This window comes from Phyllostomus hastatus, unplaced genomic scaffold (assembly GCF_019186645.2).
Source record: "Phyllostomus hastatus isolate PE091 unplaced genomic scaffold, TTU_PhHast_1.1 phas_scaffold_585, whole genome shotgun sequence".
Lineage (NCBI taxonomy): Eukaryota > Metazoa > Chordata > Mammalia > Chiroptera > Phyllostomidae > Phyllostomus > Phyllostomus hastatus.
In genome coordinates this window covers 756,184-782,749 of record NW_025334037.1, presented here as the reverse complement: position 1 = coordinate 782,749, position 26,566 = coordinate 756,184, and the positions used below count along the sequence as shown (strand labels likewise).

General features: G+C 45.5%; 1 protein-coding gene across 7 annotated transcripts in view; it reads left to right on the top strand.

Moving 5' to 3' along the window:
• DENND2B (DENN domain containing 2B) overlaps positions 1-26,566 on the top strand; it is a 157,703-nt gene that overhangs the window by 33,795 nt on the left and 97,342 nt on the right. For 4 of the 7 annotated variants that reach the window (XM_045825313.1, XM_045825310.1, XM_045825311.1 and 1 more), the window contains one exon: positions 17,360-17,448. The exons of 2 other annotated variants lie outside the window; for them this stretch is intronic. The gene's annotated coding sequence lies outside the window, so the exon portion shown is untranslated. Of the gene's footprint in view, positions 1-17,359; positions 17,449-17,942; positions 18,188-26,566 lie in introns of those variants that run through there. One more of the 7 variants, XM_045825309.1, reaches the window with a different exon arrangement.

Below are 26,566 nucleotides of genomic sequence, written 5' to 3'. Positions count from 1 at the left end.
AGATGGGTGCAGACAATGCCTTTCATGAGGAAGGTGCTCAGAGACAGATGAGAGAATCTGCCTTCTGGTTGTCGGAAAACTGGGTGTCTTCCCAGTCTGGGTAGGTTGACACTGAATGGTTATGTTGGCATCTCTTGGTCCTTGAAAGCAGATGCCACCACTTTTACCTAGGTTAAAATCTTCTAGAGGGCAGCATCATCAGCTCTTGTAAAGTAGAAATGGCCCAAGAGACCATTATGAAGAATGAACATGCTGAGCAGATGAGCCCAAGAGGGAGACTTCTTCCTCTAGATACTACCCAAGTGTGTGTGGGGGTGTGTGTGCACATGTGTGTATGTGTGTGGGTGTTTAGGGCTGGAAGTGGAGGCTGGAAGTAAACACTTCTAATGAACAAAAAAGGGCGGTAAATCTGGAGAGGGAATGGAAGAAGCTGGCTGTGGAGGGCCTGGAAGCTGGGAATTTTTGCAGAGATGTGTTCCAGAGTGGCTAGAGGCAGAAGCGGTGGGGGAGTGGGTTTGGGCATGCCTGGCTGTGCTTGCACTGCCAAGTGCCTTGGGGGCAATGGCCTCAAACGCCTTTCTCTGGGAGTACAGCTGCTCCTGTGGCAGCCCTCCCCACCTGTGCACAACTCAGTTTGAAGTGTGCTGGTCCGCTGATAACGTGGATTTAAAAAAAGTCGTAAATGTATTTCTTCTCCCTTATGATTTTCTTAGTAGGTTTTTCTCTAATTTTACTAAGAATATAGATATAATACATATACAAAATATGTGCCAATCAGCTACTTATGCATTGGTATGGTATGAGGCTGTTAGTAGTTAAGTGGAATCAAAAGTTATACATAGATTTTTAAAAAAAAATTTTTTTAAATTTTTTAAAAAATTTTATTTATTTACTTTTAGAGAGATGGGAAGAGAGGGAGAAAGAGAGGGAGAGAAACAGCAATGTGTGGTCACCTGTCGAGTGTCGAGTGTCCTCTGCTGGGGACCTGGCCCGCAACCCAGGCATATGCCCTGACTGGGAATCAAACCAGTGACCCTTTGGTTGGCAGATCAGTGCTCAATCCACTGAGCCACACCAGTCAGGACATATACACAGATTTTTGACTACTCAGGGGCTTGGTTTGGCACCCCTAACCCCTGCGTTGTTGAAGGGTCAACGGTATCTGTGTGATTCTTGCCCATTGGGTCCTGCCCTAGAGTGTTCTGGGGCAGAGGCCCTGGGTGTGAGAGAGGGCCGACTGGCCAGAGTCCGCACCGCCCAGTTTGCTAGCTCCCTAAGGATGAGAAGCATCTTTGCAGCTGCCAGTCCTCACTGGTGTGGCCTGTAGAGGTGTCTGTGTGCTGCCCCTTGTGGGCTTGAGAACAGATGTGGCTTAGTGTGAAGCACACCTACCCCAAGGGTCCAAATCTAAAATGTATATTACAAATTACTGCTACTCTTAGCTTTTCTTCCCTCTGTGTCTTTCTTTCCTCTATCTTCCCATCACTGTCAGGGATTGTGAGCAGCCGCTGCTATCACACAGACTGATCAGGGCGTTGAGAATGGAGCTAAATATAACTGTCTGCACGTGTTGCTCTGGTGTGCTCAGGCGCACCCTTAGTGAAGGGGTTGATTTGGATTTGCGATAGAGAGGGCCTTTCCACCCCAAACAACTGCCAGTGAGAACAGGGAGGAAAAGGTGGGAAGGTACTTCAGGAGTTGTCAGGGTACTGATTTCACCACTTTCCTTTCCCCGTCCCCCCACCCCCCCAACATTTCCTGTGAATGGTCAAGGGCAGGAGAGAAAACGGAGATCTTGCTTTTTAGCCTTTAGGCGGTCAATAAGTACTTGCTGTATTTTTTTAGCTTAAGCAACATTGTGATTGAAATATTATATGAAGCTTTTTTTTTCTGACTGAGGGAATTTATAATATATTGGGACAGATGAACTTATTAAACAGAATATTGAAGATCTTAACTGTTTGATTACCAAGTGAGTATGTCTGTAGCTCAGAAATAACGTTGTATCTTAAAACTGTAGGAAAACTTTGTAGGAGGCAGAATAATTTCTGGTCTTGGAAAGTGAGATCAACTTGATATAAGTACAGGAGGGTGGGGAGTGTTCTGGACGTGGGAAACAGCAGGAACGGGGAGAGAAGGTGGCACTCCAGGGTCGCTGTGACGGTCTGCCTCCAGAGTGGTAGGTTGGGCAGAGCAGGGCTGGAAATTTGAACTGTGGAAGCTCTGCCTTGGTGCATAGGAGGTGGAAGTTGTTGCAGTGGAAGTGGAATTTGTGAAAATCACTCTTGTAGAAGAAAGGAGGATAATTTTGGAGAGGACAGACTGACAGTAAGGAGACCTGCTAAAGAACATCAGCAATAAGAATAGAGAGGAAGGGGGTGGATCCTAGAGAATTTAAAAGTGAAATAGGTAGGACGTAGATGTGGCATATTAAGAATGAAGCTGAGGCCCTGGCTGGGTAGCTCAGCTGGTTAAAGGATTGTCTAGATTTTCCAAGGTTGCAGGATTGATCCCCAGTAGAGCACATACAAGAACCAATCAATGAATACATAAATAAGTTGAACAACAAATCAATGTTTCTTTCTGTCTGTCTCAAATCAGTAAATAAAAATACATTTTAAAAAAGGATGAAGCTGAGGAGAAAGACAGGATGCCAAACTCTGCCCTGTGAGGGTACATTCATGAAGTGCTTTGCACTTTTCATTCAGTGACCATCTCAGAATTTTCTGGGCTCTTAGGGTTCCCCTAGCCTGGCCTCATTTTTCAGATGGGCGATTAGAGCTGGCAAGGGGGAAGGTAACACTGCCATGCACACAGCTGTTTAGGGGTAGAGCAGGACCTCTAATCCTGGCCTTTTATCTCCTAGGGGAATTTTAAGAATCGTAGAGTGGTGGGAGGAGTGTGGGGTCAGAGAAGAGTCCTTTGTAGTTGCACAACATTAGGTGATTACCAACCTCTCTGAGCAAAATTAAGCTTATTCAGAAGCATTCAGATCAGTGGTTTACTACTAAGAATTTTTTGTTTTTGAGAACCACTAGTCAAAGATGACTCTTTGGTTTCTTCTGGTTCTGAGATTCTTGAGTACAGAAAAAGAATGTAATAGGACAAGTATTGAATTGATTTTCCTGGGAGACTGGCTGCTTTGCATTGGGGTACCTTTCTGGGGGAATTTCAAGAGTAAGTTTGACTCCATATGATGTTCACCTTACGTGCTGACCACAGAACATAACTGCTGAGGAGGACAACACTGCTGTTAGTAGGCTATGGCTGGCGATAATCAGAGCCAAGAACTCAGTATTCACAGAATTACACTATGGCTCTGTTTTTATCAACTTCCTCTCCCCACCTCCTTTAACATACTCACACACACACTTTCCTCCATTCCCTTTCTCTCTCTCTTTCCATTCCTCTTTATTCTTCTTTCTTCACTGTTTTTCTTGTCTCATTCCCCTTTCGCCACGCCTACCCTCTCCACTCTTGTATATCTTGTCAGAATAGCTTCCTGTGTTGGAGCAATCTCTCCTCTTGGTTAAAGTCAGACATGACTACTGCAAAGTACCTTGTAATATTGTTTTGTCTATATTTCCTGACATGGTGACGGGCGCTCAGCGATCTGAGCCAGAACTGGGAGTTATCCTTCCTCACCTCCACATTCAGGCATCTTCAAGTTCTTGTATTCTATTAAAATAGCTCTTGATCGTCCCTTCTGGTGACTGTTCTCACTGCTCTATACAGCAGGAGAGAGAGCAGGGAGAGAGATCACTTGGCGGAAAGAAAAATAGAGATGAGGGTCGCCTTCAGAATCCTTGGAGACCTTTTGCAAACCTCCAAATCCCAATTTAGAGTGTCCATCTTTGCCTCTGACCCGCTTGCCGATCTCCCTCAGTCTCTGGCCCTCTGTGATTGTCTCATTGGTTAGCTGTGCTTCTGCTGGCTGTGTTTACAGAATTCCAAGTCTGAAGAGGAACAGTAATTTAATAAGCAGTGGTAACTCTCTTGGAGTACATAGACAGAGTCAAGCCTCATCTTCTTGCTGAACTTTCCCTAAGTGGACTTGCCCTCCCCAGCTCCTGCAGGCCTTTTCCTTGGAAGAGGTGTGTCTGTGCATTACTGGCCCCAGGTGGTAAGCCTCTGCATCAGGGATGAGTGGCTGCAGTCTGTCATCACCTTCAGGACTCTCAAAATGGTTGACTTCCTTCGTTTGAGGAGAGCCAGTGTCTCCCAGTTGTAGCCTATGCAGTCCCATGGCTTGTGAGAAAAAAGTCTTCTGCTGGCATCTGCTGTGCTGGGGAGAGTAGTCTTTGACCCTTTGTTCTTTTTTACTCTGCTTCCCTCCTCCCAGTCACTAGCAGTGTTAGCCAACCAGTTACATGGGGCTGGGGACAATCACATTAACCCAGGGTAAGGAACCCAGGCATGGGGGGAATAATAGGCTTTCTGAATTCTTTCTTTCCTTCGGAAGACTAAGTGGTACTTAAATATGTTTCTTGACATCCTGGGAGTAATGCTCAGGAATTCCCCCAAATACGCTGTTCTCAGACTTCCAAACAAGCTTCCTCGGGTTTCTGTGCTTTAGGACCTTAAATTACTCTCTGCTCTCCCTCCACATTCTTTTGTTTTTCCTCTCATTTCACCCACTGCCCTTCCTTGAAATCCAGGGTCTGCTTTTTTACCCCCTACTGTATAGACCCCTCTATTTTTTTTTTTATTTTTACATATTGGTTTTTGGTGGACAGCTTAGTGGTTAGACAATCATATACTTTACATGGTATTCTCTTTTCTTCTGTGTTGATCTCTAAGTGAATGAATGTTTATAAGCACCTCTTTTTTATACAGAAGTCAAACTAACTCTCTTCTATCAGGTTGGCCAGAAAGTCCATATGTTTTCTTCCATAAAATAAAAGCACATTTTTTACTTTCACCAATAGCTTTATTGATTTAGATATTTTTAGGATGTCAGCTATTTCCTGCATAGTATAATGTGGTTTGTTCCCAGTTAATGTCTCGATGTGATTGCTATCAACTTCAACTGGTCTACCCAACCCTGGAACATTGTCCAGCAAGAAATCTCCAGCACAAAACTTCACAAACCACTTTTGACATATTTGATCAGTCACAGCATCTTCTCCATATACTGTACAAAGTTTTTTTTTGGCATTTCAGGTGCATTTTTACCTTTCTTGAAATAATAAAGTATAATATGCTGGAAAAGTTGCATATTTTCCTCCATTATCAATATTAAAGTGGCTGCAAAAAAATCACCAATTTTGATAAGTTTGTTTTAATGCACAATGATATGATAGCTGTCACAATACAATCTAACAAAATTGTTTTGAATGATGTTAAAGACAGCTAAGTGCTATTAGAGCCAGCTTACAGAAAAAACCAAACGAACCTTTTGGCCAACCCAGTAAGTAAAAATGGGATGCATCTAGTGCATGTATTGTCAGGGAAGGAGCTAACCCTTACACAAATGAGAAACTTCTAGGTTCCCACCCTTGGGGAAAAGAGAGAGAGAGTGGTGTAAAAAATGGTGTCTTTTACTGTAGCACATTTGTACTTATTTAGTATGGTACTCATCTGTAGACCAGGGCCACCTTCATGATCCTAGGATAGGAACTAGATTTTGAGGGGTCACTGCTCTTTTCTCTTCCTGATCCTTCTTGGGTCCTCCCTCAGAAGAAGCACCGTAGCTTCCCATTACGGGAGAGAAGCTGGTATGTATGTATCCCAGCCATGCCTGACAGAGCTGACACATTGCGTTCCTGCTGTGTAATGTTTCAGTTTCAGTGACAACGGTCAAGCCGAGTCCTAGCTCACAAACAGTTATCAGATGACAGCTTAGTGTAGGAGGTTAAAGATCCACAAGAATTCACTCTGATAGTTAAAAATATCACTTTGTAATTCTCATCATGGTTAACCATGGTTTGGGGAGATAATGGCTCAGATTGTTTGGATTCCTGAGCTGCTCTGTGCCCTTGCTAAAGCTTGGATGGTCAGAACCCCAAATGGGAGGTTCTCATGTGAGTAGCAGGAGGGACAAATGGCAGATTAGGCAGGGCTCAGCTGTCTCTTTTTTCTGTAAACTCTTTAGCCACCAGTCCTCCGAGCTGACTCCATGGGATTAAAGTGTAGTTTTCTATCTTCCTGTTCTGCAGGAGGACTCAAGAGCCTCATGAGCCAGGCCTGTTACCTTATTTCGCAGTTGAGGGGGCTATACAGACTTGATTTTCTTTTTTCCTTCAGTGTGCTTGCCTGAGATGTTATTAAGACTCCATTTACCCCTGGGTCTGCAAATACAGTGTGTGGCCCCTGGATACACACTTGTTCTAACCAGAATGGAACAGAATAAGGCATGGACCTCATCTGACCTGTGCTCTGTATTTCAGTCAGTGAAACTCGATCACCTTGACTCATCAGCTGACTCATATTCCTCGTCTCTCTCACATATACATTTTTATTCTGTTGTCATGAACTTTTCTCTAAACTTGGGTAAAATGGTATCTTTTGTCCTTTTAAAATTTCATGTTGTTATGGTTCAGTTTGTGGAGGCCCTTTTTCCCTGATTCTCTGTAGTGTATTGATTATCCCTCCCCATTAATTTATCATGTCCATTTTTGATATGCAAGTCTACTCTAAGTCATCAAAGAAAAGGGTGACCATGGTAGGATCTAGAACAGATGGGGAGTGTCTGGATTTCTAGGGTTTCCAGAGCACCTCTTCCCAGCTGGTGTGGATCCATTCCACAGTGCTGTTTGGGCCTGCTGTCCTGAGCTACCAGACTGTCCAGTGGCCAGTGCATTTCTGTTTTATCCACGAAATCAAGAGGGCCTTTTTTGAAACCCAGCCCCTGACATTCTTGCATTCTTTGATGTGTGTGTGCATATGTATGTGTTTATATGGTGCGTAATGTATACCATAGGCAAATACAGGGTCTGGCACAAATAACACTGTGACATAATAATTCTATGACATAACAATATCACACTCAAGTACACCGTATGCCATTTTAGGTGAAATGATGAAATTAAAACTATAAATGATTACACCTGTATTATTACCCTACTAACCACACTGAAGCAGGCCTTACTTCTTCCAGACCTCTGTATGTATCCTGAAAATATGCATGCATGTTATTTTAAAAACCCAAACTATTATTTATAGACCACTTGCTATCTATTGCTGGGTATTTTACTTATGTTATCTCCTTTATTCTTTATAATAATTCTATATTAAGTTCATTAAATAAAAGTAATTACTTTTTTTTTAGCATGACTTGTACTTAATCTCTAGTGATCAATGCTCCCTTCTGTGTCTTTGCCACATTTCATAGTTCATACACTCTGTTCTGGAGTTTTGCCTATGATATTGCTAATTTATTAAATATTTATGGAACACTTATAATGTGTAAAGAAATCCCCTACATTACAGTCTGTTGGAAATTTAAAGAGGAATAAGAAATTGTCCCTTTGCTCAGAAGAGGTTATATGTGATTAAAAATATGAAGGAATGGGCCCTGGCAAGGTAGCTCAGTTGGTTAGAGTATCATCCCGATATGCCAAGGTTGCAGGTTCATTCCCTGGTCAGGGCACATATGCAGACTGGTGTAGCCACTGTGGAAAACAGCATAGAATCTCCTCAAAAAACTGAAAGTGTAGCTGCCTTTTGACCTGATGATCCCACTGCTGGGATTATACCATAAGAACCCTGAAATACCAGTTCAAAAGAACCGGTGCACCCGATGTTCATAGTAGCTTTATTTACAATAGCCAAGTTCTGGAAACAGCCTAAGTGGCTATCAGTAGATGAGTGGATCAAGAAACTGTGGTACATTTACACAATGGAATACTATGCAGCAGAAAGAAAGAAGGAGCTCCTACCCTTCACAACAGCATGGATAGATCTAGAGAGCATTATGCTAAGTGAAATAAGCCAGGCGGTGAAAGACAAATACCATATGATCTCACCTATAAGTGTAACCTAATCAGCAAAACAAACAAGTGAGCATAATAGAACCAGAGACATGGAAATAAAGAACAAACTGACAGTGACTAGAGGGGAGGGGGGAGGGGGTTGAGGGGGAAAAAAGAGGAAGGGTCAAGTCAAGGAACATGTATAAAGGACCCGTGGACAAGGACAGTGTTGCGGGGAGGACTGAATGTGGAAAGCGGTGTGGGCAGGGCAGGGGAGAGCAATGGGGGAAAAATGGGGACAGCCGTAATTGAACAACAATAAGAAAAATTAAAAAAAGAATCAACCAATGAATGCATATGTGAAACAACAAATCTATGTTTCTTTTTCTCTCTCTCTCCCCTTCCTCCCCCCCAAAAAATTAATAAATAAAACAATAAAAAAATATGAAGGAATGAACAATGACTTGATGGGGGAAGCGGGAAAGCAAAGAAGATCAAAGAGTCCTGAATGTGAATGGAATGCTGGCACTAACCCATGTACAAAGTTCTGAATGAAAATCTTAGGAAGCCATAGTGGTGGTGTGGTCCATTTTAGAACCTCTTTACAAGGATGAAAGGTATCCAACTGACTGATGGTTTTAAATCTTCTCCCAGCACTTTGTTGGGAGTATCTTCCTGAGTTTGAGGGTAAGGAGAGGCAGGCCTGGAAAGAGGGTCCACTTTTGAAATCTTTCATTTGAAAATGTTATTAAAAAAATATGGATAGTATATTTTTATATGTACAGTTCAAATGTGAATGTTCAGGTACCTGTTACCCAGCTGAGCATTACTATTAGCTTTGAAATCTTCTATGTGAACAACTGCATTACTTTGAGAAAATAAACATATATGTTAAATTGTAGAAATAAAATATTAACAGTGTAAAGTATTTAGAACTTAGTAAAAAGGAAGGAATGGCCAGCATGCAGTTATTGTTTTGGTATACTTTTTTTCACTTGTATGGGATTTTACATTTTTAGTGTAGTTATGGCTTTGTCATGCATAACCAGCATTAGCTTTGTCTGATGCTGTGCAGTTCTTCACAGTCATCACTTAATTTTTAAATAAAGTAATGCATGTATGGATTGTGAATTCAGAAGGTACAAAGAGCATAGTGAAAAGCCAATCTTTCTTTCACCCTTTCTCTCCCTAGAGCCTGACCAGTTTGTGGATTGTAGTCATCTTGTTTATGGCTGCACAGTAGTCCATCCGGTGCCCTGATTTTCAGCCTTTTTCATCTCATGGCACACATAAACTGATGGTTAAAATTCTGTGGTGCACCAAAAAATATATTTTTTTGCCAATCTGACAAAAAATAGGTATACTTTTGATTCATTCACACTGAACAACTATTGTATTGGCTGTTGTCATTTTTTTATTTGACAGTCTGAGGGAAAAGAGGTCAGTGTCCCTGAATAAACAGTCAGGTATTGAATGTTTTAAGAACTCTTGCAGCACACTGGTTGAAAATTACTGATTTGGTGTGATGTTTTTCACATTGCAGGTCATCGCCAGTTGGTCGTGGAGTCAAGTTAGTGGGTCTCTAACAAACTGTTTTCTTAATGTAATAGACTAGTATAGAAAGTAACAGAGAAAATCACACATGGTAAAGATAAGTATTATTTTGAGAAACCTTTTCGGTTCAGTTTTATACACACATGCACACACACAGGGTTTCTCACACATGTACATATTATATTACATTTATGAAAGTGCACTTTTATAAATATGATATAGTATATAATATAGTATAAAATTTACAAGTCTAGTAATGATTGACATGGGAGTTGTTTCATTATTATAAATAATGCAGGGAACATGCATTCCCCCCTCATGTTTGGAATTTTTTTCTTAGTATAACTTCCTAAAAATAAGGATATTGAGTCAAAGGGTAGGAGCATTTTAATTGATCTAGCTAAGTTACGGTCCAAGAGCTATGTCCCATTTCCTGTTTAATAAATGCCATCTGTATTTTGTTCAGCATAGGTTATTTTTAACACAGACATTTTTTCTAGTGCATTATATATGTGATATGTATTCTTTAACAAAATGGGATAATTTATTTTTTCCCAAGCAACATAAAGCAAACACTTACCTATTTTACTAAATATTCTTCTACATCCACAGTTCTTATTCCGGGAGCAGCTTTTCTAGGATGTGGGGTGTGAAGAGTGACTATAGTAATTGCTGCCCACCTTTATGATTTGTACCATATGTACTTTTATTTATTTATTTAAGTTGGCTTTTTGAAAGCTTTTTATTTTTAAGTAATTTTAGGTTTGCAGAACAGTTGTAAAAACACTTCCCCTAATCTTACGTAACTGTAGCACAGTTATCAGTGGGTATAATGTAAGCATAAACTTAGTTAACTAGAGACTTGATTTGGATTTCATTAGTTTTTCCCACTAAGGTCCTTTTTCTGTTCCAGGATTTACCTAATCCAGGATCTCCCATTACATTTGGTTGGTGTGTCTTCTGGTCTCCTCCCATCTGTGACAGTTCCTCAGTCTGTCCTTGTTTTTATGACTGTGACACTTTTGAGGAGTGCTGGATAGGCACTTTATATGACATGCCTCAAGTTAGGTGTGTTTGATTTTTTCTCATGATTAGATTGAGGTTATGGACTTTGGGAAAGAACACCATAGCTTTCTCCACTGTCAAGTTCACTATTTCTGCCATTGTAGTTAATACATATTCTGGAAGAGACATATTGCAAGTATCCTGACTCTCTTTAAACTTTTACCCATTGATTTGAGCAAAACAATACTAAAAGCAAATAAAAAACTTATATACCTTCTTTAGCATTGGTCTAATCAAGAGATCAGTGAAAATGGGGTTAATAGCTGATTATCTTTTCTTCTTATGCACATTAAGGAAAATATAAAAATACTGAAAACTTAAAAAATGTTTGTCCATATACTACTTGTGGTCATCTTGTATGCATACTGTATCTAGAAAACCCTGGACCACTCTGGGGTGTCAAGCACCAAATGGTTTAGGTTCTATGGTGATATTGTTGATCCCTTATTACTTAGGTTGATTACCTGGTTGGTTGGTTTCTTTAGTTCATATATTAAAAATTTATTAATTGTTCTTGGTGCAGAGTCCCAAACCAGGATTCAGAATTAAGACATTGTTCTTACTGAAGACTATTAGAGGCTTTAGAATTAAGACATTGTTCTTACTGAAGACTATTAGAGGCTAGAAGGAGACTTGGGCTGAATTAGCCTGGTGCACCAAAGTACAAGGCAGTGAGCACAGCTGACACTGGAGTAGCAGACTGCTCCAAGGAGGGCAGGGGTAGGGGTGGACGATCTAGTCCAGCTGGGGGGAATCAGCGGAGATGGCATAGAGGTGACACAGTCTGGGTCCACATTCCCCAGCTTGGCCCAGAGCTTATTTTGTGATATACTCCTTTCCCAGGCTCAAGAGATTTTCTTGGTTATATCATGGAAAAGCCATTTGAGTCTCTGTTTCTCTTATTTCTCATTTCCTTTCCCCCCCCACTTTGTACCCTGACTGTTCATTCTGCAGCTTTGGTCATGACAGATTACGATCTTGGTTGAGTCTTGGCTGGGTAGCTCAGTTGATTGGAGCATCATCCTGATATGCCAGGGTTGTGGGTTCAATCCCTGGTCAAGGCACATACAGGAGACAACCAATGGATGCATGGGTAGGTAGAACAATAAATCAATGTTTCTCTCTTCCTTCCTCTCTCTAAAATCAATAAAATAGTAATAATAATAAAACATATCTTGGTCGAGCTCAGAGTTCTAAGCAAGTAAGCATGAGAACCCCATTCTGAAAGGGTAAAATGGTGCTTTTAGAGGGGCCTGGGATATTGCCTCCCCGGTACAGTCTGTTCTGGCCCCAAGACTGTGTGTATGTGGCCAAGTGTTAAAATGCTTGGACTTAACAAGGGGCAGTGGTTAGGGGCCTGTGGATTTGAGAAATCCCAGGAAGTCAGCCTTAGATGAGCATTGTGACAGATATTGCAAGAGGCTGGATCAAGCCACTGAGTACCTTGTGCCCTGGGGACCTGAACTTTGAGTTTCGTGTGGAGGGTTGTGAGCTGAGGAGAGGTGAACTAGGGCTGGAAGGCTGGAAGGCTGGCAGACTGAAGGACAGCGTGCTCAGCCCAGCCTGGAGATGTTCATCAACTGTTTCACCACCGGGAAGTGGGATCTCTTATAGGATAATTATAGGCTCAATCCCACACTTCTCTAGTTCACAGCCTTAGGGTTGGTTGGGGGGTATAGCTCGGAGGGTGAGGAGTGAGTGATGGGTGGGAGGCAGGTGGGATTAGGGCAAGGCCCTGGGAGAGTTCCTGTCCATAAATGCCGGGACTTGTGTGTAGAATGGACATTTCTCTATTTTCCCAGGAAGGCTGAGCAAGCAAGTATGTGTAGCAGTGACCAGCTTGCCGGAGGTCCTGCCAGATGTGGCTCAGACAGAGGGGGCTGGGATTGCCATCTGGAGGGAGACTTTTGTTTTGTTGGTTCAAAGGCCTTAGTAGCACCCTCAAAGAGACTGCTTGATTTGCAATAGGCAGACTATCTTCCAGGAGGACTTAGTTATGTATTGCCAGTTCTTCTGCTTTGTAAAGCGGCTTTGTTTCAGATGATGGCTAGCAGTGAGTCCCTGGCAGAGCCTCAGTCTTCTCCCAGGCCCTTCCCAGGCCTTTTCCTAATTTCCCCCTCCTGTGGTTGGTGCCTTTCTCCTCTCCCCAGTCTTCCCTTGGCAGGAAGCCTGAGTCTCCCATCTTTTCCTCCAGGAAAGGCAGCCTTTTATTAGTGATAGTCTTGTGTCTGATTCCAGGCAGATGTCTCCAGAGCCCCAGGTCAGGGGCTCTGCTGAAAGGGTAGGTGGAGACTCCGTAGCCTCTAAAACAAGCTCCTGCTGCTGCTTGAACTCATTTAGAAAGCAGCGGGACTAGGTGACCTCAATAGAACAGTGTAGTAGGACATTCAAGCTAGAAGGACCATTGGCGAACAGCTGGTTCCAACAACCCTCTCATTATATGCAGGAAAAAGGTGAGGTCCTAAGGGGCACGGGGACTTGCTCAAACTGTCCCTACCCTAGAAAGCAGGACCTGGGTTCCAGTGTGCCACTCTATACTTCTGGGTTTTTAACTGCCCCACTGCACATTGCCTCTCAGAGGTGGAGAAGGGAAATTGGAAAGCCCTAGAAGGGCTTTTGTGCAAAGCCTGCCTGCTCACCTGGCAGCCAGAGCCCAGTGTAGGAGAACTAGGCAGGACCCATGTCGATTCGAGATGACCTAGGTAGAACTGGATGTCTTCAGGGGAGATGCCGCTGGACCCCGACCTGGTGGGCATTGGGGGCTAGGCTCCCCAGAGGCATCTGATGGTATGTTGCCTCCCTTAGGCATTCTAACATCCAACCAGCAGTATTAAAACAATAGCTTACTTTTCTTGATTCTTCCTTTGATTAAAAAGTGAGGAGTGACTTTAAAAGATTTACTCTGGTCCTGTGTTTTCAACAGAATTTCAGTTGTTTTTAAAAAGACAAGAAAATATGATCAATTCTTCTAGTGACCAAGTCTAGAATCTATTACAAAATCTTACATGTACCAAGTTGGTACAATATAAGTCTGTCCACTGAAATTCTCTCATCTTACGGAGAGGACAACTGTTTCTGTTTTTGTTTTTTAGAGTCTTTTTCAGGGATTTATTTATCCCACACATATTAATCAGTTGCCCACTGTGAATGATATACTATAGTGGATAGACTTCAAGGGATTCAGGACTGTGAGGTGGATAGGGGTACAAGTAACAGTGATAAAATGATGTAAATACCATAACAAATGTACCTTCCAACTGCTGTGGGCTTGCCAATAGACAAACAGATCCTGCCAGGAGGTCAAGAAATATTTCACAGAGGAGGTGTTAACTGGGTTTGGCCTTGAAGGCAACCAGATTTTGCTAGTTGGGGAAGGACAGGCCCTCAGAGGAAGGTCACAGTGTGAGAGGTGTGGAGAGGGAGAAGGAGCATGCCGTTTTTAGAGCCTGAGGTGACATGCTGTGGTTGTGCCTATAATGGGGTGGCGGCGGCAGGGTGAGTGGGCAGGAGATGAATCCAGAAAGGGTCTCAGGCTTAGGTGGAACTGTATCTCCTGAGAGGGGGTTGGACTTAGTCACTGCTTGTTTTGTTATTTGCGCCTTATTATCTCCACCCCCCAGACAAGACTTTTCAAATTTTATTTTAGTAATGGAGAAACATTTTTTTCAAACCTTTTACATCTATCTCCAAATTTTAAAGCATTGATCGGTTCCCTTCCCTGTGTGCCCCAACCAGAGACTGAACCCACAACCCAGGTATGTGCCCTGACTGGGAATCAAACCTGCCAGCTTTTGGTGTTTGGGATGATGCTACAATCAACTCAGCCACCCAGCCAGGACTTAAGTAACAACATATTTTCTGTAAGCACAGTGACTTGCACAGTGGAGGTGAGAGAAAGTGTTTTTGTCCCAGATTGGAGCTGACTTGAGAGGGCATTCTCATCTGTGGGATCTGGGCCACTGCTGCGTCCCGCTTGGTTTGGCAGTGACACCAGCGGTGGAGCGCCTGTGAGTGGGCACTGAGGTAATGGGAGAGGCTGTAAAACCCTGGAGCGCGTCCCCAGAAGAGTGACCTTATGAGGGAAGTTCTGGGAAACAAACCACAGGGAGACTTTACAGGAATTTTTGGTTGAGCCAATAGGCAGGACACATGAAGAAAGGAGATGTAATTACAGTTTGTTAGTCTATGAAAAAATACAATGAGTGACATGAAATAGCTGTTCTAAGCTGCTTCTTCCTGTAAGACAGGAAGAGATGGGTTTTTCCGCATTCATGTAGCAAATATTTACTGAGTGCCAGCTGTGAGGTGGTCCCTGCACTGAATGTAGGAAATGCGGTGGTCACCAAAAAACAGTCCAGATTCCTGCTCCTAAGGAGTCAGGGGGAAGGCTGACATTAAACAAAAATTGCACAGATACCCAATAACAAATTGTGGTGAGTGCTGTGAAGGATAAGTTTTCGTTTAGATTGGAGGATCACGCAGGAACTCTCCAAGCAGGTGAGAGGCAAGTCAAGGCATGGTGAGTAGGAGTCAGCCAGGCAAAGACTAGGGTGTGGGGGAGTGTCCCAGGCAAAGGGGAATGGCCCGAAGAAAATCTGGGAGTTTTGGGGAACTACAGGAAGGCCTATGTAGCTAGCATACAGAGGGGGAGGGAAGGAAACATAGAGGAGGCTGGAGAAGGATCGTGCTGAGCCTCGTAGGTCAGGTAAGAAGTTAGATTTTTATCCTAAGCATGGTAGGAAATGCCAGGCTCTTGTGTAAAAGGTGATTCAGACAGCTCCGTGGAGAAGGGATTAGAAGCTGCGGCAATTAGGAGGTTTTTGCAATAATTAAGGGGAGGGACTTGGGTGGCAATGGAGGTGCAGAAAAATGGACAGGTAAAAGACACATTTTGGAAGTAGAATTATTTGGAATTGGTAAATGGATTGGATGAAGGGAGAGAGAGGTAGGGAGACGGATGTCTCCCAGGTTTTTGGCACAAGTATGCCACTTAGGGCTGTTTAAAGCCCTATCCTTCGAGACAGGACAGGTAGGTTTGATCTGAATCCAGCCTCACAGAAGCGGCAGAAGGATTCAGCTGTCTGCTGGCTTTGCCCATTTCAAGGAGCTCAGACACAATAGCAGCACCCAAGCAGGGATTCCAGTTCTCCAGCTTGGGGCCCATCCAGAGTTGCCTCTGGCTGCAGACAGGCCCTAGGAAACCTGTATAATTTCGGCGCACCACTAGGGGGAGCATGGCCTGCATTCTGTGTCTGGTCTGGAGGGCTTTTTGAAGTTTAGATTGTTTTCAAGACTGACTTATATCAGCTTCGCCTGGGCCCCTGGCCCCCTTCACTTCTTGGAAAAAATGCCTGATACATGGCAGGTGATCAGTAAATCGTGGTGATAATATTAAAACTGTGAATAATACCTTATTTTAGAAATCGATGAGCATCACCTATCCTTTCTCAGTAGGAAGATGGGGCAAGTAGACTGTGCATTTTGAGAGTCAGGAAAAGAGCTGAGGGACACCTGTTGGGAGTGGGAAGAGGAAGAGACTTTAGGGATTTGTTGGTCTTGAACTTGCCGTTTCGTCCTCTCTTTGCACACTTTGGGACACGATGAGGGATTCCTAAGCTGGCATTTGGGTGAGATTGGGCATTTCTGTGGTGATTGGGTGTGTACCCCCTTTGAGGCTTTTTGTGCTCTTCTTGGGGGGATGGCAACTGTCCCAGGTTTTTGTTGTTTGTCTGTGGTGAAGAGCAGCTGAGATGAATGATGTTCCTAGCTCAGTGCCTGATTTAAGGAGAATACTTTCACACATTATCTCTCTTTATGTTCACCTCAGCCCTCTCAGTTGTGAGAGGGTTTACAGACAGAAACTGGAGGTTAGATGACTTTGCCCAAGGGCACGGTGCTAGTGGTGGAGCCAGACACTGCCAAGGTCTTCTGACTCCTGCTCTTCCTGGTGCCCTTGAACTACTGTGCTTAATATACATGGAAGAGAGTAGAAAGGCTCAAGTATGGTTTCTGGATTTGGTATCATCTAGTTCTGTGACCTTGGGCAAGTCATTTGACCTCTATTTCAGATTTTTAAAAATCTCATAAATTAGTACAATAATATTAGCCCTAACTCTCAGGCCTATTGTGTTGAACAGGTGAGCCAAGATTTGTGTGAGTATTTTGGAAAAAAAATAAGATAATTTATAGCTATAGGGCAGGACTTCTTTCCTCTAAAATGTGCCCCCATCCTTCCACATCTCGTGGATGCTATCAAGTCTTTGGACTGAAAGGAGGGTGGTCTGGCCTACCTCATCATCACTCAGAAAGATCCCCCACCTTCCCCTGGGAAACCTGCCTTGTGTTTCATAACTGGTTCATTTGTAAGATCAGATGGCAGGGTACATTAGTGGAAAGTGCACTGGACTAGGGGGCAGCCAACTGCCTCTATTTTTCGACTGCACAACTAGTTTTGTGACTGTGGGCTAAAGGTTTGATCTCTCTGAACCTCAGTTTCCCATCTATAAAATGGTGATAATATCTGTCCAGTTTATTTTGAAAGGTTCTGAGGATTAAACAAAATAGTTCACGTAAAAGCATAAATGCACCCAGGGGGATTAAACTTAGAGGGCCTGCTGTTTCCGTGCACTGTGCCAGCTCTTGGACAGGGGTGGTACTCTTACTGGCCAAGATGGCAGCTCACAGGAGGTCTGGGCTTTAGCTGCAGGCCCAGAGCAGAGAAGAGAGATGAGAATGTAGCTATATCACCTTTGTTGCTTGGGCTATGACTCTGGACTTGTCCAGGACTCTAACTGGTCCTGACCTAGTGTCTTTCCTCTCCATTGCAGGAAGATGAGAGACTGCTTGGGCACCAGCACTAGTACCATGAGTCCCTGCACTGGTTAAAGCCATCGCCACGACCTGGGCAGGCAGCAAGGTAAGCAGAGAGGCCAGTCCAGGCGAGCTCCTGGGATGTGAATGCATTTCCGCCTCAGCTGCTGCCCGGAAAATCCCAAGTGCACAAACAAGTCAAGGCAGTGCATCTGGGTCCGTCTAGCACCATATTTCAGGACCCAGAGAAAGGGCTTGCTTTCCCTCCTAGTGCTCCAGCTACCTCCCCCCCACACCCCCCGCTGTGGGATGCTTCCAAGTTATAAAAAATAAGGAGACACTGGAGGGGAGGAAAACAAGTCCACTCACTGTCTTCTCCCTTCTCCCCTCTGAGCTGTTTAAGCAAGTTCCCAGGAGCAGCCCAGAGCCCTTGTTTGACTGGAAGGGAGGTAGGAGGAGTGGAATGCGTGCAAAAACTGAGCTGATCAAAAGACAGTGCTGTTTCATGGAAGCCTCCCAGAGCTGAGAGAGAGAAAGAGAGAGAGGGGGGAGGAGAGAGAGAGAGAGAGAGGGAGGGAGGGAGGGAGAGGGCGCGAGCGAGCGCCGGCGAGCTAGTGCTGGCGAGAACAGGGTCTCCATGACAACTGGCCTGGCCGGCTAGCCGAGCTCTGTTCATTTGGCTGGAAGGAGCGCCACGAAAGGTCAGAGGAAGGAGCTGTGGGAAGCTCGCAGCAGGTATCAGAGCTAAGTGAGTGGATTTGGGGGCCCTGGGCTCCCTAACAGACTGTGGTGTGAGCCAAACTCTGCCAAGAATGGAGTGGGCAGGAAAGCACCGGGACTTTCAGGTAAGGTCAGCCCCGGGCTCAGATTGTTTTTCCTCCTTTCCTGGCCATCGTTGTCGTGGGCTGTTTTCTGGGAGGCAGGCGAGTGTCTGTACTCTCTGCTCAGGGTTTGGGGCTCAGGAATGATGTCATGCTCCAACAGTTGGATTCTATTAGCTTAAGGAGGAGGGGTACAGCCAATTTTCTTAACTTTGCAAGTCTAGCTGATCTCACTTTTGCTGAACCTGAAGTGTTCAGACTTCACTATAGAAATCATCTTACTTTTATTTAGAACAAAGGCTTAGGATATTTTACAGGAAAGGCTCTGATGTAGAGAAAAGGAGTTATCATCACTCCGGCGTTGTGTTTGTACTTCTTATGTGGAAACTCCAGTGTCTTTTGAGTGACTAGGTTTGTTCTAGTGAACACTGTCTGTTTTGTCTCTTGATGCTGCTGTGTTTGACTTGCAATAAAACAATTGTTAATTAACTCAGCTAGGAGCCTGTGGGGAGTTCCAAGTCTCTCTGGATATATTAGTAGGACAGAGGGACTGTCTGAGGTATATCTATGGGGTCCAGGTGTGTGTGTGTGTGCCCGAGTGTGCGCCTGCCAGTCTGTCTGTCTGTTTCTCCCAGGTAGCTCGGTAAGAAGCAAGCTATCCTCTCTCATTAATAAGGTCCATCACAGGCTTTCCTTAAAGATATATGGGGGTGGGGGGAGGTAGGGGGCAGGTCTTGATGTGGAGGGCCTGCAAAGAGGTTTCTTATCAGATTTGTGAGTGAGTTCTCAGCAGCAGCTGCTGAGAGCTAGGCTGCCTGAGGAGACAGGAGGTGCTGGGGTCCTGCCGATGGAGCCCTTGGATTAATATTTTAACCAGATCTTAGGGCACGCAATGCACCCCTGCCCTGCTTCTGTAAAACTTGTTCTGACCTATCGGCGTGGTGTGTGGTGGGCTCAGTGTGGCCTAGGAGCAGAGACGCAGTCAGAAGGGCACTTTCCTAGGTGAAGGGGGAGCTGGGTTTCCCGTGGTCTCATTAGGAGCACACGTGCAGAGGATGCTCCCTGCAGTGGAGACCTGTCAGGAGGTGTGCCTCTGCTTCAGCCATGTTCCCTCTTAAACTTACTTCTGGACCTCAGGCGACTTTGGTTTCTCTGTGGGGTGAAGGAACAGCTGCCGTCCTGGCTCTTTGGTTTTTCTTCTTGAACTTTCTGAACAGAATGTCTTTTGTATTCTGGCAAACAATGAGGGGGCCTTCTGCTCCACTCTGGGTCAGCTTGCCAATGAAAGCACTGGCCATCCCCACTTTGGGCTCCCGAATGTGCACGTGTGCACATGAATGTGTGGCCTGAGGGTCTGTGAGGGTGAACCCAGTGGCCCTGGACCTCAGATGGACCTCTTCTAAATCGAGACTTCTTTTCACTACACTTCAGGGATCCCCTGCTTGGGTGAAATGTGTTTTACTGGGGGGATATGGCATAACACTGTTGGTTGGGACTAAAGTTGCAGGGTGTGAGGTGGAGGCCCTACTGCATGGTGGCAGGCAATGCAGGCCCAGGATGTCGCTTCTTCTCCACTCACGTGGCTGTGATGGGGGCTCCTCTGTTTCTGTTGCCCCCACATGTGGGAAGAGGCTAGCAGGTGACCTTTCTTTGGGTGTTGCAGACAAATGATGGGTTCGGGGTTAGGAGACTTGAGTCCCTGGCCGGGTTCTCAAGGTGGACATAGGCAAATCCCTCAACCTGTCTGACCTTCAGATTTATTAGCTCTGTGAGGGAAATAATGATAAAACTTTCACAGGATTGTTGGGAGGAGCAATGAGATATTTTCCATGAAAGCAGTTTTAAATAAGTCCTATATAGTGTAAGATGAGTTGGAATTTGAAGGATGGCCCAACTCTCTTCTGGAAAGTCACTTTGCCTCTCTGCTCTGGTTTCCACATTTTTAAAGTACCCTCATCTTTTCTGCATTTATAAATAAAAATGAGAAAAACCTTAGAAGACTTCTTTAAGATGTTAAAGGAAAGAGTAGTGCTTTCTGGGGTTGGGAAGTTTAGAAAGAGTGTTCACTGCTGACTTTGAGCCTCGGGAACGACCCTTCAGAGAGGACCCTTCCTCAGGTCACTTGACTCGAGTTTCAGTATGGAGGAGAGGGCTTCCAGGAGACCCTGTGCTTTCGCCATGCCCCACTGCTGGCTGGCAGTTACGATGCCCTACATTTCAGTAGTTGGAGGAGAGGTTCCTGTTTGCCAGGGTTGGTTCCCGCCTCCTGCTCGGTCCTGCTGGGGAAGCCGCTCAGAGAGGGCACAGAGGCCTTTCTCCTCCATTCTGGGCTGGAAAGGCAGGGCTCCAACCTGCAGGAAGAGTTACTGCTCTGCCAGGCTCCTTGGGGGCTGGGCAGCTCTTTCAGGAACTCCTGTGGCTGCAGCTTAGAGGGAAACAAGAAAGAAAGAAACAAGGAAGTGGGAATTCCAAGGGCAGAGATACTTGATAGGCCGTGGGACTGTGCCAAGGCACAGAGGCGCAGAGGAGGGGTGACGCCAGCAAGGGCATCTGAGATCTGTCCTCAGAATCGGTTGGGCTCATGGTATACTAGGTGGGAACACAGGGAGGGGATGGGCACCCATGGGGTGGGGCCTCAGCTTTTGTTGTCAGACAGAGAAAAACCCACCAGTTGTGCCCTGGCATGGTGGCCAGGAAGAAGCCCCTAGAAAGACCCAGGTAGGCAGATTTTTTTTTTTTTTAACAGAGGCCTTTTTCCAGGCGAATCACATCACGGCAGCTTCTAAGGCCCTAGGAAAAGTTGTCCACAGCTTAGACTGGGGCTGCAGCTGCTCCCCACTCCTGGTCAGCCCAGTTTCCCAGAGCTGAGTCACAACTTGGATCCCTCCATATTCCTTAAGGATTGAAAAGTAACATTCCTGTTCTCATTCTCTCTCTCCCCCTCTTCCTCTACTCCCCTTCCTGCACACTCTCCCCCTGGGCTCCCTCTCTCTAAAATCAGGGTGTTCAGTGAGTGACCCAGGGGAGTCAAATCTTTGAAATACCTTGGAGGACAGGTCAGGAGCATCCTTAATTCTGCTGGCTCTGCTCCCGCCCCTGGAATGAAGGGCTTGGGTGTACAGTTGGGAGGGGCACCCCAGACTCCAGATATCATGGCTGCACTGCTGGTCTGGAACTAAGAGAGGCTGTGCTCCATTTCCCTCCTTCTCTGATTCTGAGAGTGATTTTGGGGAGGCCTGCTTGGCACCTGAGGGACGTGGGAGGGGACTGAGTCCCAGGCCTTCCAAAGCACCTCTCTGTAGGTGGGTGGGACTGAGAGATTGAAGAGCATGCTTTCCTGGTGCTTCTCTTAGCTGTTTCCTAAGAGACTCCTGCTTTCCAGTGTTGGGTCTAAGAGAGTCTTCTGAAGCAGCCAAGCAGAGGGAACATGTATGGGAGCCTGCAGGAGGCCAGGCAGCTGCCCCGCAGAGCCCTGGATCAGCCTCCCTTCTGTGTTCTTCATTGGCTGGGGAGGAGAGGATGTTTAGGGCCGGCTGGGAGAGGGGGAGGGGAAATCTGCTGGCAGATAATTGAGTTCTTTGAGTTAGAGGGACCATGGAAAGTGGAGAAGGGGCCAGGAGGGCATGAAAGAAAAAAAAAAAGACCATCTGGTATAGTCTGCAGAGATTTTTCTTTAAAGCCTGTGGGAAAACTTGCATTAGTGAGTGCCTTCTTCTGGGGGCGGGGAGGGGCACGCTGTGCATCTATTTTATGCTGGGAGGAGACACTACGTACATGGGTCTCAGGTGGGTGTGGGAAAATGCTGGGCACATCTGTCATCTGTCTTAGGGGAACGTGCCACGTCATGTCATCCGATTGAAGAAATCTGGGGTCTCTGTTTCTAGCCAAAGACCCCAGAAAACTCCTGTGTGTGTGCGCGCGTGCACATACATGTGGAGGGGAGAGGAAGATGTTAAATGAGTCTAGACTACAATATTGAAAGATTTTTCCAAAGATCCCTTCTTTTATTTTTTTTGGCTCCGATACACTGTTGTGGAGGGGCTGTTGAAATTATCACAGTATTCTTCTTGTCTGCAAACTGCCTGAGTGGCGATTACACTTTCCCTAGAAAGGGTAAATTACACGCAATTAGGGTGTGAAGGCCCTTCTCTACCAAAACCAACCTGTTCCTAAGGATTTGTTATGAAACCACCCCAGGTTTTCAAAGATCCAGACCCTTGTTCTGTGTGACTTGTCCCTGAGGGGGTGTGTGTGTGAACTGGAGATGGACCAATAGGAAGCAGCACAGTGGCTGTTTGGGAAGCTCGAGAAGAACGCAAGGTTATGGGAATCAAGATCTGAAACAGTAGAAGGCTACTGGAAGGACACAAGAGAGAGGCCGTGGGGAAGAGGACTGGAGAGAAGGTAGTTCTCAGGGGCAACGGGGATATAGCTAGAAGGGGGTACCTGGGTAGACCTAGGAGGCCTTCACAATTGAGCAGAAGGCTGGCCTGCCCCCAGGGACTCCAGGGGACAGTGCTTTATAGGTTCTAACAAGTACTGGGAGAACAGGGGTAGGTGGGGGTGGCTGGCATTGGCATCCTGTTCATTTGCTCTCGGGCTTGGCAGCATCTCTGGTGCCCATATGCTCTCTTGGTCTCTTCACCCATTTAGTCACTGAACACAGAGGATCAGGGCCAAGAGCCAGGCAGGATCTAAAAAGTATCAAGTGTGGGACTCATCCCCATGTATGCTGTGTTAGATGTTGTGGTGACTTCCTCCCCAGTGTGAGCCTCTGTCTGTGATTAAGAGAGAAGAAACATAGTTAGATCTGCTGAAGTTTGAGGTTTTGATGGTAGGGTTAATGACCATCTCATGCTTTAGGCTGGGAAAAAGGAGGAGGGTCCAGCTCTTAGATGCTGATTTAAAGTGCTGTTTGAATGATGGAAGAGAGCCAGCTGAAGGATTGGAAATAGGAGGGTGAGGGTTCTCGGCCTGTGTCAGAGCTTCTTGGAGAGTGTCAAAGGATGGGGTGTAGGGAGTGAGTAATAGGAAGAGGGAAATGGGAAAGTTGGAAAGAAAACTATGAAGTCAGCTAGGTTTTAGGACCCCTTTGCTTTGTTGGAGGAACTGAATGTTGGTGTGCTCACTTGGGTTTTGGAACACAGGCCCCCTTGTGGAGTTCTGACAACTGAGTTTTATAGATTGCTTTTAAATGAATCAACCTGTGATGTGTTTGTTCAGCCAAATGCTCTGAGCGTGTGGTGCTGCCTTTGAGCGGCTCTGGTGGGACCATTTGCACTTAAGAGGAGCATTTTACAGTCTGTGTAGTGCAGTGATTAAAACCTGGAGCTCAGGGGTCTTATAAGCCTACATGTAGGACCTGACATTACCATTTACTAGCTGGGTGATCTTGGGCAAGTAATTTAATCTCTCTGAACCTCAGTTTTCTGTGAGGTGTCTGTAAAATGGACACAGTAATAGTACTTAGCTTGTTAGAGTTGTGGCAAAGTTGAAATGAAATGGTATCTGTAAGGCTCTCTACCCAGTGCAGGGCACATAGTAAACACTTAGGGCTTTCCATTATTAATACCAACTTTGAGCAGCATTTTCAAGACAGTAAGGCTGGCATCTCCTCATCAGGTTGGGGTCACTACGCTAGGAAAGTCAGACCAGATTCTTCTTTTAGTAGGTGTTTCCACTTCACAGTTTCTTTATCTTTCTGTCAAGACCCCAGGAGAGTCTCTGAGATGGTCCTTCTCAACCCAGCATCACGGTCCAGCGTTGTCTTCTGGTAGGATGCGTACCCTTCCCATTCGGGGAGACTAGCACTGCCTCTTGCTGGCCCCCTTTCCTGTAAGCCAGCCTACGTAGGGCTCCTCCTTAACCCGGCACCAGAGGCCTTTCACCAGCTGCTCTCCCTGCTCTGGACGCAGACCACCCCAGCACTCCTCCCTCCACCTCCATGGATTCCATCTGTGCACACCTGAAGACCCAGCTTCGGGCACAGGCACTGCAGCCAGCTCTGGGGCTTGTCATCTGGCTCTTCTTCTTACTATCTGTGGACCTCTGGCAAGTCAACCTCTGTAAACTTGAGTGCCTTCATCTGTAACTTGGGGGTCTTGTTACCCACCTCAAAGGTTTGTTGTAGGGGTAAATGTGTGTATTTATACAAAGCACTGAGCTTAGCTCCTGGCACGAATTGCTGTCAGTAAGTTCACTGCTGCTGCTGCTGCTAGAGATCTCTCCTGCCTGTGAATTTCTTTGCCTGCATATGCAGTAGAAAGAGCCCCAGCCAGGTAGTCAGCAGATTTGAGCTTTAGTCCTGGCTGCATCTGCGACTGGCTGAGTGATCCTGGGAAAGTGACTTGGCTTCTTTAGGCTTCAGTTTCCACTTCTTGAGAGTGGCTTGTTTGGATTGAGTGTTTCCATCGATATTCTGACTTATTTTTCCAACTAGATCCCCTAAAGTTCTATGGAATTAAGTATAATATTCTATACATTTCATTTTCTCAAATATTTGAGTAATGTTTTTTTAATCCCATCAGCTGGATTCTAGGAAGTGTTTCTACTTGGTGCTCATACCTTAGAGAGTTGGGGACTCATTCTCTGATGCACAGGCTGTGGCTGCAACAACTTGCAAAGAGGCTCCAGCCCTCCGTGAGTTAGAGAGCCCACCAGCACCGTGAGACTGGAGGGTGGGTTTCACTTGGTGCTGTGGGATAACTCCAGTTGACGGGTGGGGACTGCGTATTTGTCCTGTGGTGTGGACTTAGACCCGCTCCGTAAGTGAATACTGCCGTCACTGTTTCCTCCCCTCAGTGGAGAAAAATGGCAGTGGTTATGACTGACCCTCTCTCCTGTGGAGTTTTGAGTGAGCCAGTTGTGCTCAGAGACAAACCCGTGTGTTAGGAGGAGTCGTCCAATCAGAGAGTAATGTTGAAAGCCTGGGCCCTGGACTGTTGGCGGTCAAATTCTGGCTCTGCCACTTGCTAGCTGTGCGGCCTCAGAGAACTAACTTAGCCCTTCCTGCCTTAGTTCCTCTTCTGTAAAGAGGAGGAACCCTCTCAGGGTTGTGAGACCTTAGCGTCAGGTCCTTTGAATAGTAGCATCTTGTACCCAGTGGTGAGTGAAACGTGACCAATGGTTGTATTGCTTATTTCACTGTAAGCCAAGCAGAGTTTCAGAGTTGGTAGTCAGTTGAGGGGTCATTCTGCTGAGAGACATGAGGTGGTATTTCTTTCCTCTATGTCTTGGGCAGATGTCTAGAGTCAGCACAGCAGTTGTAGGTGTCCCCCAACCAGTACCTAGGTCATAGCTCCTGTACTTTGCTGTGGTAAAGAAAAATATAAACTAGAGGGGGAATCTGGCTGAACCAAAGGCACCTGTTGGTTGAAAGGTCCCTCTCTGATGAGTAGTGTATGTTGTATGGCACTGGGGTAGAGACATGCGTGAGATGGGAGGTGGGCTAAGGGAGAGTGTAAACTCGCAGGCAGAGAGAGCTGGGTATGAAGAGTGGGCAGGTGGTTGGGGCTAAGACAGGAAGTGACATCGTGAAGCTCCTGGCACTTTATTTTCCCAAGAGATACATTGACTCCCTGGCCCCAGGTGAGCTTTGCCCCAGCAGCAACCACACAGACCGCTGTCAGAGGAGTGGCAAGTTGAGATGAGGAGGTTCTAATCTGTTCCTAAAGAGAATGAGTAGCATGCATAGCCCCGTGCATCTTATCTTCAAGTGTAATTATAAAGAGATTTCCTTCTCCAAGTGCTAGAAACAGGAACTTTTGCTGCCAAACTTAGCAGCGTGTTTTAAGTCCCTCAAATCTCCTTTGAGTGCTACCAAAGCTCTCAGATTTGTTGTTATCTCTTGTTGAAATATAGCCTGGAAAGGTCATATCAACAGTGCCAATTTATGGGCCTGCTGAACCCAGGCAGGCCTAGGGCAGAATAGGGAGTTCCTGGGAGTAGGTGCTTTACAAATTTTCCCTTTGAGTGAGGCTGTTTATAATTTAAGGTTCCTTTTGCTTTAAGAGACCAAACTCTGCAGATTAGGGTCAAACATTTTATTTCTTCTGTTTTACTTCTGTAGGGTCCCCCGGGCAGAAGCTCAGACTCCACAGTAGCTCCCTGTCCAATCAGGAGAAGCTCGGCCTTGTTACTTAGAGTATGCCCTACATGCCTTAGTGGAGGCAAGTTCTCCCAGCACAAAGTTGTGCCAGGATCTCCCATCCTATTTAGTCTATTACCAATTTTTGACCTACTGTATGTTCTGAAGGAGTGATTAAAGAGGTGAAGACCAGATAGTGTACAAGATACACCTGGGGCCTTTTTCTCACTTGTAAAAATCTGAGGATGAGAGAGTCAAACCTGTGTGTGTGTATATGTGTCACTTGGCAAAATGGGTGCCAATAGGAAAGGTAATTA